The sequence below is a fragment of the Bombus huntii genome, chromosome 15 (genome assembly GCF_024542735.1).
Source record: "Bombus huntii isolate Logan2020A chromosome 15, iyBomHunt1.1, whole genome shotgun sequence".
Classification (NCBI taxonomy): Eukaryota; Metazoa; Arthropoda; class Insecta; order Hymenoptera; family Apidae; genus Bombus; species Bombus huntii.
The window spans coordinates 1,521,284-1,543,376 of NC_066252.1; the positions used below are offsets into that span (position 1 = coordinate 1,521,284).

At 41.9% G+C, this 22,093-nt stretch overlaps 2 protein-coding genes across 12 annotated transcripts in view; both read left to right on the top strand.

Annotated features, from left to right (window-relative positions):
- Positions 1 to 22,093, top strand: part of LOC126873846 (RNA-binding protein Musashi homolog 2) — a 134,834-nt gene that overhangs the window by 34,400 nt on the left and 78,341 nt on the right. Inside the window, exon 1 of one of the 11 annotated variants that reach the window (XM_050635137.1) lies at positions 1,540 to 1,836. The exons of 3 other annotated variants lie outside the window; for them this stretch is intronic. The gene's annotated coding sequence lies outside the window, so the exon portion shown is untranslated. 7 more of the 11 variants (XM_050635126.1, XM_050635135.1, XM_050635134.1 and 4 more) reach the window with 7 other exon arrangements.
- Positions 12,519 to 22,093, top strand: part of LOC126873848 (cell death abnormality protein 1-like) — a 112,921-nt gene continuing 103,346 nt past the window's right edge. The window contains exon 1 of the mRNA XM_050635146.1: positions 12,519 to 12,533. The gene's annotated coding sequence lies outside the window, so the exon portion shown is untranslated. The remainder of the gene's footprint in view (positions 12,534 to 22,093) is intronic.

Sequence of the window (22,093 nt, forward strand, 5' to 3'; positions counted from 1 at the left end):
GTAAATTAACGATCCTGTTTCGCAACAGCGCGAAGTTGGGCTAAAAATTTCTATTGAAAGACGGTTTATAAGATACTTAAAGTATACTTCACGTTACGGTGTGGATATACAACGTGGCTTTAATTGTAGCGCGATGCGCTTTATACGATCGATTCTCGGTAACCAAGCCGTTTGCTGCGTCAGCAGCTCCATTGAGTCTTCGGGTAAATAGCAATGTTTCTGCCACTTTTACGATACATCAGCGTATTTTCAGTAATAAAATGTCGCAAATGTATGTACGTGCTTGTCGAATTAAAATAGTTAATTTAAGTTCTAACTTCTTGCATCGTTACGTAGAGGATGTGCATAAACTCGCTGCAAATACGCGTGCATTGATTAAAGTCACATTGAATTTTGTTTAGCGGCAACTACATTGTTATCGCGTTTGCTCGTTACAAGTACACGATCCAAAGTTTAATCTAAATCCTACTTAGGCCGCGTTCGCGTAAATACACCGGTCGTCTCGTAATCAGCACAGAGTTGAATAATATCTTTCGAACAATACACTGCAAAAGCGACTAATGCGCCAAACAAACTTTGCTCGCACGCGTTAAATTCGAAATATGCACCTCGCTGAAGCGACAGTCGATAGAAAATATCTGAAATTTTCAAAGAAAGTTTATATATCCGATTGATTCTACGAAAGAGGAATTGATTCTCCCGCCATCCTATTCAACGACGGTATACCATTTTTGTCGTATTATATTCACTTCCACGTACAGTCACTAGGTATTCCATACTCTATGATTTAGTATTATGAGTTACGTATTTTCTACTTATTACTTTGCTCGTAACGTTGCATAACAGAATTGTTGGTTAAAACCATGATAACTCTCGACGTGACGCTATCGCCATACGTGTTAACTATTAGCGCGTGATATACATATTTATTTAAGTATTTTTCCCATTACCTTACTAATATTCAAAGTTATCGAGTCTTCTTACAAACATAACCCAAATTCCGACGCGCAATTTACTAAACTCCAACGTTGACAAGCAATTAAATCCAACAGAAGATCGACGACGTTAGTTGCACCGTTTAGAAATTCATTGTGCCGCTACCATGGCCGAACGACAGCACGCGAGAAACAAATTACTCAGAACGAGCTTGACCCGAAACGAAACTGTCGCAGGACAGGTGTGAATCAATGGATGAAAAATAAAAGAGGGAAGAGCTTTCGTCGCTAGCGAAAGGGTTGCTCGGTTATATCGTCCTTGAGGACGCAACGTGGTATGTGCAAGTGGTTCGCGCGGCCCGACGGCCGGCCCGATCAGCGTGACACGGTGCATCGTCTGCGTAAATAGACGTCGAGGTGGCCGGTGGCACCGGTGCCACCGGTTGCCACTTTGCGGGCAAAGCATGCACACGATCGCCGGACGCACGCGCACTCCTGTTATGTCGCTTTATAGACACCGAGCGAGTGGTGCACCCTCCTTCGCCCGTGCACCCTTCGTCCGGTCGTCGATGCCGTTCCTAACCAGCCGAGTGGGGGTAGAGCTCTCCTCCGCGGACTATCCCTCGAGGAGGATATCAAACTCAGTCGCAAAGCGTACGCTCGCGCGCGTGTTCGTTCGTGCGTCTTCGTCGAGAGACCGCTGCTCGCCGCGTGACTCCAATCATTCTGAATACAACGCGGTTTCCTCGATTGCAAGCTTCGATCTCCCGAACGGGAGATCCGTACGTTCCTTTAACCCTTCGAACGACCGATTTAATTTACTTATGTGAGTGATCGAGCAGGAGGTGATCGAGGAAGTCGACTAATCAGTGACTTGTTGAACTTGCTGCAACGATATGAGGTGACTATCCGAGAGGTGTAAAGGGCGAAATGACATTTCATATGTTCGGAGGATTATTTAGAGGTTTCACGAGATACGGAGGTTTCCTACGTCCAGGCATATGACATTTCGTTGTTTGAGATGTGTTTGAGTCAAAGCATACGTAACTCGTTTCGAGACGTGCGAGTAGAATACGCGTTAACGTCTCTGGTTGCTTCATCGATAAATCGTACGGTATCCTACACGTTTTGACCATAATTTCTGCCTATCGTAAATCTGGAATAGAAGACGGAAGATGTGCATGATTTATATCTATTTGTGAGAGAAACGTGAATTACCAAGCTTTTATATATAAAGGTAGAAAAGTAAGAAAGATCGGCGTAGATGTTGTGCTTTGAGCTACCGATAGATCTCCGAGCGGTTTCGTCCTTCACCCGGAAAAGGAAATTGAAGACCATCGGGATACGGTTTGGTGCCAGAATCAATAATTCCGGCGGCAGGCGAAGGCTGAACACGCGAAATATTCTGGCAAAGTCGCGACGAATGACGGCGATCCGTTGCCCCCGTGATCAGAAGCCGTGAATCAATTCGTACACGCACGCATCAAGCGACCTAAATCCGCGTGAATTAGTCGCTCGATGTCGGAAGTGGCGAATAGTCCGGGTAATCGATAATCCGCCGCGAATCGCTCCAGCAAAACTTTTCTCCGTCGGAGAAAAACCGATACCAGTCGTTTTTGCTTTGATATACCCGCTTGGAAAGCCTGTTTTTTTTTTTTCGTTTTTATCAGCCGTTTTGCGAAGATCGTGAACTTTATGTTAAAAGGCGTCTCTGATCGAGTGGATTCGCTGCCGATCGATCACGAATTTTCGACGTCGCGAGTTATTAGGTTGTTGCATATGAAACGATCGATTTCACAAACGCGTGAAGATTTCAGGCTATACTAAAGTGACTAAAAGTGCTATTGAATAATGTTTATTGGATGCCGATGTAAAGCTTGAAGCTCGAGAGACGAGACGTAATCAGTGTTTTGTCGATCGTCTTATTATTAAAAGGGAAATTATGTGCATATCTGAGCGAATCGTGATTTCACATCGAATTGGAGTATCTACACAATTTTAAATCTCGACTCTAACAGAATAAAAACCATATTAAGAAAATATACAATCTGCTGTTAACGTCGAGTGCTCACTAAAGTAACAAAACCTGAAGCCGCGTTAACGTGTATTTGATTTTAATGCTGTACCAAATTGACAGATACAATTTGTTGATTCCACTAGAAGATCGGTATTGCTCGGTATAGATCGGTAGTCATTGAGTTGAAAGGGCTAGCGCAGAAATTTTAGATCGAGAAATAGAAACAGAAAGATGAATCGAAATCTGATCAAGGATGATTAATATATCGAGATATTGAAAGATATTGGTCTTAATGATCGTAACTTTGTCTTACAACAGCCAAAATATATCGGCTCTATCAAATCATAATTCGATTATCGCCGTTTTCAAGGAAGCTACGAAAGGTTTCAGCCGTTTCACCTAAATCTAATAATCTGATAAAAGCGTACCTCAAAACTGTTGCATCCATCAAAAAGACCACGTTACGCGTGTCAAACTGCCCCCTTCCCTGCGCTTCCCTCGCAAACACACAAAGTTAACTCGATAAAAACTTTGTTGCATCCCGTGCAAGTAACTTGATCGATAATATCTATTACGTTCTTTACGAAAACGAACAATCGGTTTAAAGCCAGATACCCGATTGAAATTTCTTACGTATGTGGTCCGCAAGAAGCGTCGTAGTCGTTTAACAATGTTTCTCGGTCGCGTGCATTGAACGTTGCACTATGAAATCTCGCGTAACGTTCCGTTGGCCTTCGATTTCTCGTTACTTTTGCAAATCGTTTAGTCGGCCGTTTTTCATTCTCCGTTCTGTCTAGCTTTCGTTCACGTGAAATAAAACGTCGACAGAGAGCGAGAAGTATAGACGGAGAGCAATGCGAAACAGGTTACCGAACAATAGGGAAAATTTTATCTACGCTCCGTACGAAAAGTTGGCGGTTTTGTTTTCCTGGCTTTCTATCGGCGATCCGGCCGGTTAATTTGCAATTATCGATTGAGCGGCTTTCGTCGGGATCCGAAAGCGTGTAAAGGCCGTCGAAACGTCGAACACGCTATCCGAGAGCAGTTTTATCCGAGCGAATTGGGTCACCAGTATCGTATTGCCAAAAGTTGATCGAGTCGAACTCTTCCGTCCCACCCATTCATCCTATCGTTACGTCAGGAGCGAGTCCCCTAGGTAATGTCAGAAGACACCTATCGAGCCTGTTTTATCGTTAGACCGGTTAGACAACCGAACGTAACTTCTTCGTACATGTTTCCGAGCAGTGAAATTGAAAAATTCGTGTAAATGGAGTTCATCGTTGTGGCTTTCGAGAGATATTACAAATCTCGAGAGTTTATAGTTTAGCGCGTACGGTGTACGAGTTTCACGTACGCAAATGAAAGGATTAAAAAATGCGGGTAAATTATGGAAAAAAATCGAATTTTTAAAATATATAACACGGGGAAGAATAAATATAATTTTCGAAGAACACAATGTCACCTGCCTGTGTTGTTATACCCAGTGACATAACCCGAGATAACGATGTGTTCCGCGTGATAAACCTTGAACTCGAATCGTTGACGTCTCGCTGTCTTAACGACTTGTTCTCACGTAAACTAATCTAAAGCTGTCTAATTTATTGGATTACGAATCCGTTCGAGAATCGTATATTTTTCGACAACTTTTTCTTGAAACGTATTGCTCGAAAGAATGGCGCAGCAGGTTTATACGTGGCAAGTACTAGACGCGTCTCAGAGATAAAGCGCCCTAAACACTTTCAGAAGAAGTTTGGAAAGCGTAAATATACCATTTTACTGGTTGCGTTATGACGCTGTTAAAATTTACGCCCGCTTGATTTAAGCCGCGCCCATACGAAACCGTTCAAGCAATTTACCAGAGAATTCGCGTTTCACGAGCATATGGATGGCTTCTTCGCGCGTCTACCTTTGCTCTATTACGTAAATATCGGATCACGTTGATACTATTTTCATGATCTGTAGGTTATCTCACTATTTTCTAATTAAATATTGTAAATCTGGGTCGGCCAATGCAGATTAAGAGAATAATAATACAAATTGCATAATAGCAAGTTTAATTAAATGATCAAATAGTGGTGGGTTATTTTAGAGCGAAGGAAAAAGAATTTCATAGTCAGTGGAGCGATCGTCGGTGGACGTCAGTGAGGAACAGTGGTTCCCTATTTAGAATTTCATTTTGATCGTTTAATATTCCACGCTATGCGCAGTATGCCGGTGTTTGCGGCACCCTCGTGCCACGGGGTGTTTTCCGCGCAATCTTGCCATCTACTCTTGGCGCAACATCGTCATCCTTCAACTTTGCGAAACTTCCATTGCAAGCGTGTCTTCTCGTGGCTCTGTTGGCCGTTTCCTTGATGGAAGACACAGTGTCGAAGATTTTGTGGTATCTCCATCCTTTCGCGCTTCGTGTTTCGCATACGCAGCATTCTAGATCGTATAAGTTGTTATTCGCTAAAAGATAAATACGTTTGTTAATACGTATAATTGGTACGACGATAACCAGCTTTCTTCGCGTAAGTTTCGTTTATAGCGCAATTTTTAATTATCTTTCCTGTGTTCAACGCGCTTTCGTACTGCACAAATTCTTTTGCCTGCAATTGCGGCACATTTCACCGTGAACTCTTTACTCTCGCACGTCAACACAAAAATCTTTCTATTTCGTGCAACGTTTAAATCGATCCTTCCTTCATCGAGACCACGTTTTTTCTTTTGCGTTGTCGAAAGATTCGCGGAACAACCTTTTTCGTCGGTATCAACGACTGGGCGAAGGGAAACAACTAGGTTCCTCGATTTACGAAATCGTCTATTTCAAACCTGATCGGGGGTTCATCGAACCAGAGAATAGACTAAACCAGATGCCGGCTAAATCCGTAGCGTTTGGCGACTTTGACCGCAACTTCAAAGCATCTTCTTGCTTGGACATTGTCTAGAAAATTATTATTTCCCAGTCGAGAAATCATTTTAACCGTGTCAAGGTATCCGAGCCAGAAATGTCCTTCGCGTAGAAATCGTTATTAATTTCGACGAGATTATTGAAGCAGAGTATGAACGTGCGTGGAACGCGCGGGATTTACTCGGCCGTTTCGCCGTTTATTTCCAGCGTCATCTCGAACAAGCAGACGGGCTCGCAATGATTCAATCAAGCGTGAACGCGCTCGCTCCTCCAATCCGACAGTTTTATTGTTCTGGGGCGAAGGTGGCTGAACATGAAACTTAATGGTTGCACTGTTCTTGGCGGGATACCCTTGCTAGGATCCGCGTTGATTAATGATCGAGTACTGCCATAAACGCTGATAGATTCGCCGCTATGCGTGCGAACCTCGCTCGTTACAGCTCCGGGAAAATGAGAAGGAATTCCTGCGAGTTGTATAAGCTGACGTTTCCAAACAATACGATCACGATCGACGAATTTTCCATTAGACGAAATCGTTGTTGAACGTCACATTTTTTCTTCGCGTCGCGTTTCTCCTTGTCCGGATAAGATAGGCTTCGACAGGGGAAAGATCGTATAGTTGCGAGCACGGCTGAATTTACGGCGAGTGTTTCTGACGTTTGAGAAACTGGCGATAACTTGGGTGCACCGGGGATGATCTTCGTTACTGTTTTTTTAACCACAGAATTAACGAGGCTACGAGTATCGATTTCGTTGATTCTGTTCACTGGTCGAGTTAACACGTTTCACGTGTACCACGTGAATCTCTTTAGGATGCAGAATCGAATGTTGGAAATGCGAAGTGATGAAAAATCACGGCACCGTAGAAAAAATGTTTTACGATAACTCGTATGAAACAAACGTTATGTAAAATTTAACGATGCAAAGACAGGTATGGTGGACAGCGAATGTATGCAGTGAATGTTTACGAATGTATGAATGAATGTTATATATTTAAACTGAATTAAAAGGTGCAAAAGTGTACAGAAAACTCACACAAAGCTGTATAAAATATGGATCGCCGTAATATTCGATAGATGCGATTAAAATCTCTGCCTAGGTTGTATTTCTTTGGTCGAATTCACAGAAATATGATTTTGCGTATACGTTCGCAGCTGTAGATGAAAATCGAATGTGTAGCGATCTAATTAAAGAACTTTAAAGAAGTAAAATGTATTTCTGTGTACAGAAATAGTACGGAAGTTATAATCGTCCAATCGGTGAACGTGTTAATTGAAAATCGACGTGGGATTGGAGAGCCGTGTTTTTCCTAAAACGAGCATCGCTCTCCACGCTATGTTTAGTATTATAGAAACGGGCATACGAAGCGAATCGGACCTGTGTCTCCTTGCTAAACCGCGTCAGCTGGCTAAACTTGGAACTTAGACTTTCGTCTGGCTTCCGTTGAACGGCGCTCGGCGTACTCGACCATTTTTGTTTTACAGTTTATGTAATCCTTAACGCGAACATCGCTTTCAATATTTTTAGAATCGCACTTTTCTTTCAATGACTCGGTCTGGCGCACGCGGTCACCCGTCAATCTTCCATTTTCTATTCAAATCGTAAGAAACTGAATCATCGTTTCACGCGTTGCTCTTCATTTTACTTGCGAGATATTTATCGTAACGTTGATCGATTCTCCATTTGTACGATGCACCTTGCACATCATCCCATTATCAAAACGTCAGATTTTCGACGCTTGGTTTTTGAGAAGATCAAGTTTAAAGTTCAACGGATGCTATACACGTAATCGTACGTGTAATCGCGCTGTGCGTTATTGACTCTTAAAATGCATGTATTTATTCATACTGGAGATAGGTGCTAAATAGTTGCACCGAGCGTCTATTCTTCGCCCAGTCTTCGCACATAGTTCACTGCATCTCGAAATATTCTGTATACGCTATTCTCGTCCTCCATTATGCTCTTAAACGTCTCTATGCGCAGTTGGTTTCTTCGTTTTGAACGTCGCGTCGAGGAGAATGGGAACGTCGATCGATGGAGAAAGTTGCGGTTCCTTTCGATTTTTATTTAAAGTAATCGCTAGACTGGCGTGCCAGTGGCAACGACGATGAAAATCATAGGGCCAGAAAGACAAAGGGAAGGCCGGCGATTCCGTGGGGGCAGCTAGGAGGCTGGAGATACGAAGGCCGAAACGAAAAACGTGCAGAAAGTCTGTGTTACACAGCCGGAGAAAAAGAGAGAAAAGAACGAAACTCTTCGGCTGCGTAGCTTTCTCATTATCGCGATTGTTCCACGATGGGTACCGGTCGACAATAGGCGACACAGTTTTTTCGTCGTGGAAGAAAGAACCGTGCTGTCTCTCCTTTTCTTTCTTCTCTTGGCTGCCCTGTCTCTTTCCTCGTCTCCGTTTCTTTCTCTCTCTCTTTCTCTCTCATTTTGTCTTTTTTCTCCTTCCAGGCTCGTCTTGAGTTGCAATAGTTTCCATTGTACCAGTACGTAACTAGAAAGAGGTCTACAAACCATCAATAGTAGGTCATCGGCTGGTTGTTGGTACACGCGCTTATTTGCTTCCTCTCTTTCTCTCTCTTTCTCTCTGTCTTTTCTCTGATGTTACTTTTCGAGCTCTGTTTCTCATTTTTCGGCTCAAGACGGTTTACGAAATAGATACAGAGAATAATTAAGATCGTGGCTAAATGAGAAAAAGGTAGCAGTACAAAACATTAATCGCACCTCTGGTCAAATATCATGCTCCATGTACCAATTTTTAGATTAAGCTAACTCCGAGCTCGAGATCTTGGAGGTTTCGAGGTTTCCTCGGAGAGTCGGTTGATGAAACTACTGATCCCCCTGTTGTTCTTCGTGTGTAATCGTGTTCTTCCTGTGTAATCATGTAGTCCGTGTTTGTTCAGTATTCGTTACCGAAATAATTCGGAAGTAAGTTACTCGTGTCGCGGCGTATCAACTTTCCATGTTTCCTCTTTTGTTTCACAACGAAAATATATACCCAGGTTGAGAAATCGCCTGGATTACAAGGAACGCGCGGTAACAGGAAAAAACAACATAATTTCATTCCGGTGATAAAAGTATGACGCGTTCGCAGTTAGCTGAAAACAGCTCCAACCTTCTCATTTCGCCTTTCTCGCCTTGCTCGCTGGTGCTGAGAGTCTCGCAATTATACTTTGCAAATCTGCGATAAAATAGATTGCGAGTGTAAATGTTAAAAAAAAAAAGGAGGAAAGAAATACTCTTTGGGAATCCGGTTATCGCGTAAATCGAACAAATCTGTCGCTCTTTTTACCTGAGCGAGTTTGGCTTTGTACAGGTAATAAACGAAAAAATTTTCCCAAACAGAAAGCCGTCATTTCGAGTTGTTTTATTATGTATATAAATTTTGAAATTCTAGAAACAAAGGGAAGCAAGTCTTTCTGCCAACTTGTATGAAAATGGCGAAGATATAACAAATTTTTATGATAGAAAATGTTTCTATAAAATGTAAAGAAAAAAAGTAACGTAATAGTGGCGACAACACGATCGACTAACATGTGAAAAGGAGCGAAAATCTGAATTAAAATCATAAAGGGGGAAAAGGATAGAGAACGGCGCCTCTGTAGAGGAAAAGATAATGGGGATGCAAGGTACATGCAAGGAAAATTATGTCGCGGAAATGTCGAGAATCTGTCTTGCTCGGTTCCCGTCGGTGAACCTAAAAAACAGCCGTCGAGGAGGTCGAGGAGACTCGCGGAGACACAACGACGTCAACGAGTGAGGAGACAAGATGAAAGGGATGAAATGGTCTCGTGACGCAATCAGTGGCGTAACTCGCTCAACGAAAAAGTCCTTTCGCTGCGAAAATCCCATTCTTTATTCTTCAGAAATTTTTTCGTAGAACATGAACGGTATATCTCTGACCAGCAAAAAGTTTGCCCGATTCTTTTTACGCGGTAACAAAATTGAAACGCAACCGGAAGCTATAAATGATCCATGGACGAAAGAATACTTAGCGTGCGGAGCAGATGGCGTTACTACTTTCCAGTGATACAGGTCAACGCTAGGTCGGCATATCGCCAAGTTTCTATGGACATAAAAGAAGTGAAACAGAGATCAGAAATCGTAAACGTTTTCTCCTTTAATTTAATTGATTAAAATTTTTGTCCCGTTAATTGTAATTACATCAGCCTCTCGTGTGGGTTATTTGTTAGAGGTGCAAAGGAATACAAAGTTACGATTATAGATTATTATGTAATCTTAGAACATCCTGAGTAATATAACGGTTCTTGTATGGATTTATGACTTCGCATAAAGTCGATGAATTTGACGAGGAAATTGGAAGAAATCGATAATCGAAAAATTGGATTGGCGACGATACGCCACTGCAAGTTGCGGCAGACTCGATTTATCTTTAGCTGACGTCTTTATCTCGGAGCAAAACAGTCCGGGTTTTTCACAGACTCGTGTTTCCACTATTTTCGATCTTCCATCCCCTACCTCGTCCTCAGTCGCAGCCGTGCATCCCCTTGAAGACAGCAAATGGCACACGGCGCATGCAACACGATCTCTTTGTTGGCGAAGAATGAAAAAGTCTGGCGTGTATTGCTCCACCGAGCGGTTCGTGACTACACAAGGTACATTAAAAGATTTTCATCGGGGATTTCTGTGCTACCGTGCACATTCCCCGACGTCGACGAAGAAAAAAAAACATTTCTGTGGAATTCCTGCGTGTTCGTCTGCGGTTTCATCATCAGAAGCAAAGTAATTACACATCTTGTTTTCTTGCACCGCGATTGATCCAACCTGACGATGGAACAGGATCGTTCGTCGAAACAACGAAGATTATTTTCATTCTTATTTCCATCTGGTTTATCGTACAGTGGCTACGAAACGTATTTGCGTGCAATTGTATTTACTGTTTATTGTAACAGCTGCATATTAATCAATCGCATGCAACTATATTAAATTTCGTATTATTTGATAGAATTTTTATGCGAATGGTAGGGATTCGCTTCATTAGATTAGATCGAGGGTAAATGCTAGTACTTTTTATTGGGCCATTATAAGTGAAAGGTAAATTTTAAGTATGGCTCTTTCGAAGATCGATCCAAGGATTTTCCGGTATCATCGTACTAAGGGATTAAATATTTGGCCAAGGTTCAAATTGCAAGGTCTAATTTGGCTGAGATCGGACCGTCCACAATCCCCCGTGACGTTTTCTTTCGCGTATTCCCTATGAACGGACACTTTCGATAAATTATACCGGGATGCTCGGACGAGCGGGCGTTCCACCAATCTTGGAACAAACTTTGCTCGTTTTTCCGAAAGAAAACTTGGCTTTCAAGAAGCCAAGATACATCGCGAGTACGCAATGCAGAGTACAGTTTTAAATCTTGTAAAATCATCGATGCCGAACTAGAAATATCGTTCGTCCGTATGAAATAACATTAAATCATCTCGAAGAAAAGTACGTAAGTTTTGACTATTTTTCTCGATGGTTGTATAGATAAAATTCAGATCTAAAGACTGCTCGTTTTATAAAAACAAGAGAAACGCACCACTCTCTCACCTTCTCTTTTTTCTTTCTTTTTTCTTTTTTTGATAAAAAGAAAAAGTAAGGACTCATTGACACAATTCAAAGTCTCGGCGTGTATGAAATTAAGTGGCACGTGAAAGCATACCAACGCTGGTTGGATGTCGGGGTCAAGAGATTAAAGCCTCGTGTACGCTACGCTACCTATATGCGATGCGTCGAATTAAGCTAAGCCACGCTCGAGCGTTTACGCCTGTTCGAACATCTTTCTTCTTTTCGGTCTTATCCGCGCGATAGATTATCTTCTGGCATTTAATTAGGCATTATACGTGCTCGAGAATTTAATAAGCGTTTACTTAGCCCGCTCGTTTTCTGGAATATGGCTAGTCCGCGTAGAAATGCGAATAAACTATGCTTCGAGGAGATAATTATTCTAGTTTCAGTCGAAATCCGGTCTCGAGGTTCCTTTTTACGGGACATTGCCCTATCTAAGTTTGCTCGCCAAATACAATGGCAATGGGATTCGGCTGAATTCCTCCAGAACAAGTTCTTGCTTTCTCTGTGAAAGATTAACGTTAGCCGTGCATATCGTACTCGGACTTTCGCGTAGCAACCATGTTATCTGACGCTTCTTCTTCCAAGCTATTTCATATCGCTTTGCCTTTACGATTTGTTACTATATCGCGAGATTGCAATGTTATCAGTCGTACGTGATTAATTCAATGACGTTTCGTAGCTCTGTTTCGAACCTCGAATTTTTATATCAGTCGGGGGCATGTACCGATATGCAGAATCGACTGAAACGACGAAAGGTTTTTAGTTACCCTTAGACGTTGACACGGCTAAACGTAGTTATAGGTTTTTATAGTAACCTCGTTATGAACGAAGCGAAGAGAATCGTGATTTAGCGATGTAACGACGAAACTGCATTTCACGCGAGTAGAAATAAGGCACGATAATAATTAGTTAGGTAATAACGTCGCGTGCTGAACGAATGTTCTCCTATCTCGGTAAGTAATCGCGGATGTGCACCACATCCATTCGACGCAAACTATGATAATTCAGATGTTAATTAATGTCGAGTAACGCATGGACACTGATTTCGTTCCATCTTCCAATTGCCTCGTCGTTTTCTGAAATTCCTAATTAAGTATCTACTTCTCATTAGTATTCCAACAACTCCACTTAACGTGTACCCCTTTACTGAAAATCTTAATCGTAGATACGCTTTCTTCGCCCGCCAAAAACGCTCGTACCTCTGTCTATATCGTGAAAATCAACGTGCTTCGTACAATTATCTACATCGCCGGTGGATAAATGGAGGCTGTAAAGAATTGACGGAGAGCAAATTGGGTTATGACGTAGTTACATTGTCATCCATAAAAGTCGACGAAGACGTCCGATACGGCAAAATCGCCGATAATGTTCTTAGCCTCGACATAAATGCCATGTCAATTATTGGCTAGCTCGACCCGATAATACTTCCGACAAAAGTCAGCCAGAACGTTGTTCCGTTCCCTAACGTTTACCCGACATTCCGTAAGGATCATTCACGTTAGCCGTTCATCTTTAACACGCTTCGACTGGACCGAAGCTGCGGGTTAAAGATCCTAATTTTTCCTTGCCAAGAAAGTATACGTCTCTCCTTGTTACTGCTTGAGTCTGCTTCGTTAGGATAATCGGTTTCTTTCCTCGGGCTCGAATAGAAAAAAGCGGTGACGTAACTGTAAAAGATAAGCTGACTCGTGGTATTTGTTGTCACACAGAAAATATTTTTAAAACGAGGTAAATCTAAAAAATTGTTAAGATATTGTTAGAACGTTTGGGAATTGCTGCTTCGTTCGATATCGTTAAACTAACGTGGATAGAAGAAACTATATATTCGATGTTATAAATGGAAAAAATGAAACGTATTGTAATTGTAACACAATCGTAAATTAAAGATTTAACCTTTCGATGCACATACTCGTGACATGGACAGCTATGAAAGTTGGAAAGGAAATATCGATGGAAGCTAATACGATTTACAGACAGAATCAAAGGAAACGTGGCACGCTTGGGAAATCCATTAAGATGTGTAACTTAATCGTTTTTCAGCTGGTTGACTCGGTGAAAGAGAAGAACTATATGGAAGACGTACAAGCGATACACCAGCCATGGCCAACGAGAAACCGTGCCCATTCTGGTTTGCCCACGTGTTCGTTTCGTTCGTTGACTCGTTTGATCGGTATAATCGGAAAAACAGTGTACTTTGTGATACGTTCTTATTCACAAGAACACAATTTAAACGATATGTTATTGTAATCTATTTCATTACTTACAGACAAGCGCATGATTCGCAAGATTTTTTATTTATATAGAAATTAATATCATTACACTTTCGAATAAACTATTCCCAAAATTGCGATGAATATTCAGCCGCGTGGCTATTCACGCAAAAACAGACTCGAAGTATGCATTGTACGAATGAAATATAATTTCAGTAAAACGATATAATCCGTACGAACACTAGCAGCATTTTCCAATAAGATTGCCGATAAGTTCTACGACTTAGACTCGCTGTTACATATTAAATTGCGAAATTCTTCGGATCGGAACGGGTTAGCGAGCGAGCTGTAACCCGTGCTATACACACGTCGAGTTGCGTAAAACATTATGCGGTTGCTTCGTTTCGAAGTAGATATACGTTGATGTAAATAGTAAAGGGGATTTACGACTTCCTAGTCAAAGGCGATAGAGAAAGTGGACGCGATCCGCAAGTCGACGGCGCAACTTACCGTTTATAGTCACCAGCCGTACTCTCGATACGTCTTAATGGCCATAGCATCCACGACATATCGCCCTCTTCCGACTTCGATCGCGTTCGCCTTACGACTTTCAGTCCTCGGAATTACCAATGAGACGCTCAAGCTTCTACTCGTATTAACTCTTTCGCTATGAGGCTTTCAGACCGTCAAATATTACTATTATAATTAACAGACGGTGTGAGTAGCTCATCCTGTACATTGAATTGCATTAAATTAAAGAAAAGAAGAAAACAAGAAAGTTAATATAACACGCACTGATATGATACATATTGTATTAACAAAGGGAGTACACGAATAAATTTTGTATACAGGAGGAAGAAGGAACTTTGCATAGTGATAGATTTCCTCACCCTGTTTCCATATATACATAAATTATAGGAGCGGATACTCGATATTGTTGAAAATATTCATGAATCTTGATTAAAATTTCATTACCGTGGTAAAATAATCATGAGATCATGTAATCGTTCGTTTAGTTCTCTGTAATATAGACTTGTGTTTATTTTCATCTGTATTTAACACGTTATAATTAATCGTATAAAGTATTTCAATGTTCATACGCGTATCATTTTCCTATTATCGGAAACCGTGTCGTTGTGAAGGCTAAAAATGCCTTCAGTTTCTAAAGCGCCATAGCGAGAACGATTTCTTAGAACAAGCGAGTCTAGTTTTTATTCTCAGTCGTTCGGTTTATTCCCTCGAACAAGTAATTGTAGACAGTTACTTGCGTTGGATGTTCGCGATGAAAAACGAAGATAGACACGCAAACGTATACATTCTACGACAAAGTGAGTCATTGGTACAAATACGAAAGTGTGCAGAAGGCATATTTGGCTGTTTTGCCTTGTAAAAACAAGGAAATCCACATTGAAAATATTTCCACTGTTTTAAAGCTATCCCTGGCACCGTGCCAATCTCGTTGACCACGGGATATCGGTAAAAACCAGATCGAACGTGAGTTGAAATCTGCCTGGTTTGTGTATCAAAGTCCAACAGGCTCAATGCGGAAATTTACTTATTCTCGCTTCTGTTTCCATACACTGTGAACTGATTCTAATGGCTCTAAATTTCAATCTTTCCAACGTTCTCCGTGAAATTTATTTCATTTGATCGACGAAAGCGGTGCGAGAGGTTATTTAGAAATCTTTTTCATTCTGCATAGTTGGAAAGGTTTTAGCGGAGAATACTTTTTAAATACTTTGCAGTACTTTATCGCTAAATTCGTTAAAAAGATACGTAATCCTACCTTTGCACGGTCGGTAGAAACTGTAAGATCATAATAGCGGGATTATCGTGTCATCGTGAAGAAGTCGGAATAGAAGTAACACGCGTCGGGCTCTCGACGAAATTGATTCCGTAGAAAACTAAAGAAAGGAAGAAAAACAAGCCACTCGACGTTGTAACCTAGATTTTGAGTGCACTACGCGAACCGGAAGACACAAGCACCCGCGAGATCCTCCCCGCTCGAATACGATCGCAAGATCCTTTCCGGCTTTTCTGCTTCGCTTTTTGACCTTTTTTTCGTACGCGTTTCATCGTATTCAGCTCGAGAATTGCCGGACCGACTACTCTCTCTCTCTCTCTCTCTCTCCCTCTCTCTCTCTCTCCGGCGATCTTCTCAGGATTCTCCTTGCTCCCTTTTCCCATGTAAATCGTGCACCTAACCCGAACCAGACAACCGTTCGTGTTTCGCGGAACTCCGCGCCGTTTCGCTTCTTCGACTCGCTAGTGAAATTCGTCCCGAATTTCTCGAATGCTTTTCTCACGCCGTTCGTTTAGACTTTTGTGAATCCGACGATATATGTTTTTTATTTTATATGTTGAGAATTTATCTCAACGAAAGATTCAAGCTAACGCTTTTCGGTTAATGTTACTAAAGGCAATGCGCGAAAGTCGAGAGATGGCGAAGATCAAAATCGAAGGAAAACGCGAAAGAAAGGGTAGAATGGAATAGAAATTGGACGCGCGGTCAGCGCGCTCTGTGAACTTTATTAATTCTCAGCTTTCTAATTGGATTGCTCTCGAATTAATTGGCACGATTAAACGGTCAAACTCAACATTACCGACGTCGACGAACTCACCCCCACTTTCCGATTTAAACACGCGGAAATTTATTACACGTCGTTTCGACATTGTTCGAGTTTTCTTTGTAGAGTCGCAGAAATCTCGTCATTCAACTCTGACCATCTCTTTACACAAGCTCGCAATTTTACGACGTTTCTTTAAATCGAACTGCATCGCGATAAAGGTTAAGATAAGATTGGGGATAATTTATTATTTGCCTTCAATATTAAACATTCGAATAAGCGCATCAAACGTCCGAACGACTCGTTAATTCTTACGAATTAAAGCGCCGAATAAAATTTTTATATCACGTTCCATTGATACTTGGGCACTCGCTTCCTCGATTATCGTCGTTTATCGATTGTTTACGAATTCTATAGCTTAATCGCTACAGATCGCGTAGACATTTATCGGCAATTCGGCAATATGTATTTAAGATATTTCTATATCGTTTGATCCGCCAAATCTGAAGCTTTCTTTCTAAATATTTTTATTTCGCAAGGCAGAGATACGTGTCGATATGAACGTAACTTAACACGTTGAACTTTGGCCAACCAGCCGGAAGTTAGCTTGGAAGATTACCAAAAGATAGTTTGTGAAGGGGGTGGGCGGCAGTCATCCTGGCGCCCGTACAACCCCATTTGACGATGACGAGAAAATAAAAACAAAGAAGAGAATGTAAGTTGCACGGATAGATTTGCATCGCAAGCGATTTCCTCTTGAACGCTTCTCATAAGCTGCTACACTTTTTTGCATCTTCCATGCTCCTCTTCTTACCAGTCCCTCGATTGACACAGTTATCGATTATCCATTTTCCATTTTCCTAGCACCCCATTCCCGTTAATTTATTGATCTCTAGATCAAGAAATTATATTATCTTTTGAAACATGCTTTATATTCAGAATATGAAACCCATTCTTTCTCTTCCAATAAATATAATTTCTAGATATTTGAGTTGCCTTTAAATATCTATGTGCTGCCTGTTGGGTCGCGCTTCGGCAGAATGTAATTTGAATGCAAGAACGAGAGATACCTATAGTCGTTAAAGATACGAGCATGTCTCGCTTCAACAGGTGCAGAAGGTCATTCTCTACGTAACAAACCTGTACGTCATAAACTACAAATCTAATGAATATTTAACCAGTATCATATAAACTACAAAGTGCTACTGTCAGTAGGAACACTCAACTGTCGTGTTACTTAACTGCGTCACTTAATGCAACATCCTTTGGAGATCGAACCATCGATTGACGATAACTAATCCCCGCGAGAAAGCCTCTAGCCGCATATAATAGCGAGTCTATGCACTCGCGCGAACTTTCTATTTGGTTCTTTCGCAGATTCTTTTCGTTCATTGATTTTAGGAATCGTATACTAACGTAATCTCTCGTCCTTCTAAGAACGAGTTCGTCGAGAATATTAAGTTTGCAAGGAGGTTGTGTACTCGTGCGTTAGATGTGATCGATAACTGGTCTGCAAATTCTCTGCGCTAGGAAAATAATAATCGGCCTGCTGCAATAACGCGCTATTGGTGAAAGGTTGCTCGAGTAGCAGTGGCAGTACCGGTTCGATTCTTACGAATCACAGCTCTTGACATTTTTTTTTTTTTTTTTCGATCGATTGTCTTATCGTACGTCGATGGTTAACCGCCTTGTCTGCCCGCTTTATGTTAGAATATTTTTAGAAAGTTGTTTGGATAATTCGAGATCCGATTGAAATTTTTTTAATTTACAACCGATAAGATGAGGTGTATGAAAGCCTAGGAACTCTTATTTCAGTGGTAATTTAGAACGACTATCGTACTAGTTGCGGATTAATAAGGAAACGATCATTTTCTAAATCATTTATCCTGAATCTTACGTCAACTTATTACACAGTCGCAACTTATTAATTCAGCCCGAGGCAACGTAATTGCTTACAGAGATCTAGAAACAACGTATTTCACGCTAATTTCGATGATGTTAAACCATCGTACTTCCATTTATCGCTCACTTCGCAAAACGCTGATAGTTTCTAACCATCCTTGAATGGAAGCAAAGTGGCAAATTGATGATCGTTGTTCGATCGTCTTGATGGAAGATCGTCGAAACGTGTCCTGATGGGATTCTCGACTCGGTTTGGATACCTCGGTCTATGAAGCTATTCGGTAGTGTGCTGATAGCCACGGTGGGGATTGTTCAGAGTCGCGTGACGCAACGGAGTAGGAGTAAGTAGACAGGGAACATAGTGGTCAGACATCGTGGCGCTATGCTTCCAAACGAAATCTTACGCTTCGTTACACTTTACTCTACGTTTTCGTCCTTCGATCGATCATCGCGCTCAGGCAAATATTTAATTTCCGTACAATCTTCGCGTAATATTCCCCTGTAATTTAGTAATTCGATGGATCATTTCATTCCGTAACATAGCATTTTTCCTAAATGTCACGAAATCGAACGATTTGGAAATTCGAAGACTTCTCATTTGGCTATTTTCACCTCCCGTAGATCATCTATTTCGAACTGGGCCGATCAGATGTTTCATTTGGATAGCTGCCAGTTTTCCTACGCTACTATATCTATAATAAGAATAGAATTATCAAGATGTTGCGATACATTAACTTTCCGATATAACAGCTGCGATCCGTTGAGTCATTTTGCACCGTTTTTGTGTAGGTTTTGGCTGGTTTTTGATCGTACGAAGGTCGTATGAAACATACTCGATTCTTAAATATCAGTCGATGTAGTCGATGTAAGTATACATTTTGGATGTACGTACATAGAAGAAGAAGAAAACCTTCTCATTCACGAATGGATTCGTTCCATCCATATGCAATGGATCGTCTCCTAGGATGTTAATTAATCCGAAAACGGGCGCAGTTCGATGTACGTGTTTGTATGTATGCGTGTCGTTCGATCGATAGAACTTCGTTTCGGAAGTTGGTGGTCCAGCGAGGATACACGCAAATGAGTTCCGAACCGAGTTATGGAGAATTCGAATTATTACCCCGAGATCGCATCGAACGCTGTGAATCCATCGCGAACACAGCGTTGTCTAGAAACTTGTCGTCTTTTCCTTATCTTGCTTACCGTTTTACTTTTACTTCGGTAAATACTTCTTCGGATAATCAAAGCCAGAAAAAGAATATCGGATCCCTTTTATTATTTGTTCAATGTTTAATCCTTGACCAGAGAAGGCTGATCATAAATATTTTATCGTATGAAAAAATTCTCATACAATCGCTCGATTTATTACTCAAAGTTTGGTAGAATGACAAAAGTAAATATAACTTGGATTAGAAGAAACGTGAGACCAGAATGTGACCAGCCTTCGCTATTCGAGGATTAGATTTAGTTGTTGGAATGACTCGTAATGACAGATGATAAAACCTATCGAATCCAAAAAGGCTCGACTAGGCGTCCCCCGATTGGACACAATGTTCTCCAATTAATTCCGGAAGTCGAGCGCGCGCGTTTCAAAGCGATCGATGAACCATGACTCGAACAAAGAAGCCTCCCCCGTTTCGCCAACTATCCTCCAAAGATAATGCCACGAAACGCGAATCGCAACCCTTATCAACGACGCGCGAGCCGACAAACAATGGCGGCGGACAATGCCGGCGATCGATGACAACGAATTTCGTGGCTGTCGCTTTCTCCATCCAGTCGCCCCGTTTCTCGCGTTCCCAGCGTTCTCCGATGTTCCCGCTAATTAGTACCACCCCCTTCAAGCCCCGTTTTCGGTCCACTCATCGACGAGAACTCGGCTCTTCGAGCTTTTCCACGCTCGCTTTCCAACTTTTCGCTTACGATCGGCCTTACGATCGATGATCTATCGTCAACGTGCAACGATATCCATAGCATATCGCGAAAGTATTAATATTCGATTTAATGTTATAATACTATTCGAACCGTTCAGAAGACACACTCCACACTCAACTCCATAAATTGAAACGCAGGAAAAAATGGTATTGTTGCAAACACTTGGAGTCCAATCCTCGTGAATATTTCAAAATTATCAATTGTCGCGATATTAAGTAGACTCTTGATTTTTTTTTTTGGCAGAAACACGGTGTATTTCTTATTTTCTTTTCTTTCTTTCTTTTTTGTTTTGTAAAAATTTTCGAAGAATTCGAATGCGATTAGGGGAACTTTCGCGTAGGATGATTCGAATTTGATACAGAGAAGGAATTCGTCTCGATCGATTTAAGCTTGTTCCACGCTGATCCAGGATTAATGCTTCTCCTCCAAGACGATCCCGAACACGACGAATTTCTCGCGAAATTCGTGGATGATCCATTTGTTATGACGTAGGATAGAGCAATCTGCCAAATAATTTCCCCATTAGTCGGTTAATTTGGATCGCGCCGACAAACATTCCAGGCTGCGTGGAATTTGCATGCTGCTCGTGTGAAATCTATTTCGACGTTCTTGAATTGCCAACCACCCTTTGAAAGGTTTATGTAGAAAGCTCTTCGCGCGTTTGTTTCTCGCGAACGTTTAGCGACTGCGAATACCTAGTTGCAAATCGTTTTCATTTAATCAGTCAAAGAAAAATCTGGCTGAAATGAATGGTAATCTATCGTGTTCTCCGATGGCTTCTAATTTTACATTTTACTCTTGAACCGTCTAAACGAAAAGACTTAAGTTGAAAAAAAGTGACGAGAAGCGATTCACCGGGCAGACATCGACTCGTCGCGATGATGGTCGTTCGAAAATGGAATCTCGTTGCAATTTTAACGCGATATCGACCGAGTCCGAACGCAGAACAATAGACCGCGTACGAGACCAGCCTGAAGCATTGCCTAGAAAGGTTCCTCTCGGTAACAATTTTCTCTTCTTCCCCCTCGTCTTCGTCGCCCTTTTTTCCACCTACTCGAACGCTCTATCTTTCTACATCAATCTTCCTCTCTCTATCCTCGCTAACGGTATCCATAATCTTCTTTGACGTCCTATTCTACTTTGTCTTTTCCCTTCTACGTTTCCTTTCTCTTTTTCGATGCGTCCACCCTTCTCTTTTAGTCTGTCGGTTCTTTATGCTCGGCTACTGCGACTCTCTTCGCGCGATTCTTCTCCGTTATTCTCCACCCCTTTGCCCGGTCTCCGCGTGTGTTTCAACGATACAGAGAATCCTCCCCTGTGTTTCTGTCGTCGGCTCGGTTCACGGTGGACCCGCTAACTGAGCATAATAAAGCGATCCATCCAGCCCTCGTATCTGCCTATTTATCTTGCTCAGCCGGCTTTTTCCGAGGACGTAGCCGGCAGACAATCAGGTAGCCGCGCGATAATGATACACGCAACAAGGACGAAGTTGAGCTTACACGTGTAACAACTCTTTCCCGGCTAGCTATTGGTTCGGCTGGTTAAAAGCTCCCCGGCTCGGGGGAAAAAGAAACGACGCGATTTGAAAGCGAGAAAATAGCGGCCGTCGGAGAAGGAACGACTCTAAAACGTACGGAGAACGGGGCAAAACGCGAGATAAAAACCGGCCCTTGGAAAAGAAAGGAACGCGGAGTCGGTGGAGAAAGGGAGAAGGAAACGGGTGGTGGAAAAATAAAAGTAGGTGAGGGAACGAAGGAATAGAGAGAGAGAGAGAGAGAGAGAGGAAGAAATCCACCGATACGGAGGAAAAGGGAGAAACCGGGTGAAAGAGTCTGGTAGGAATCCATTAACGAGTGCCGTTTTCATACCTCTTCTATGCCATCGCTCTCTCTCTCTCTCTCTCTCTCTTTCTTTCTCGTTTTCGTTCTCGTTCTCCAGTTGCCCCCGCCTCCCTTACCTCGTCTCTTTTGCTGTCTGAAAGAGCACCTACCAGCACAATAGATCGTTCATTACCGATACCGGGTGCCGGTGCGACGCAGACCCAGCCGAAAGTAGA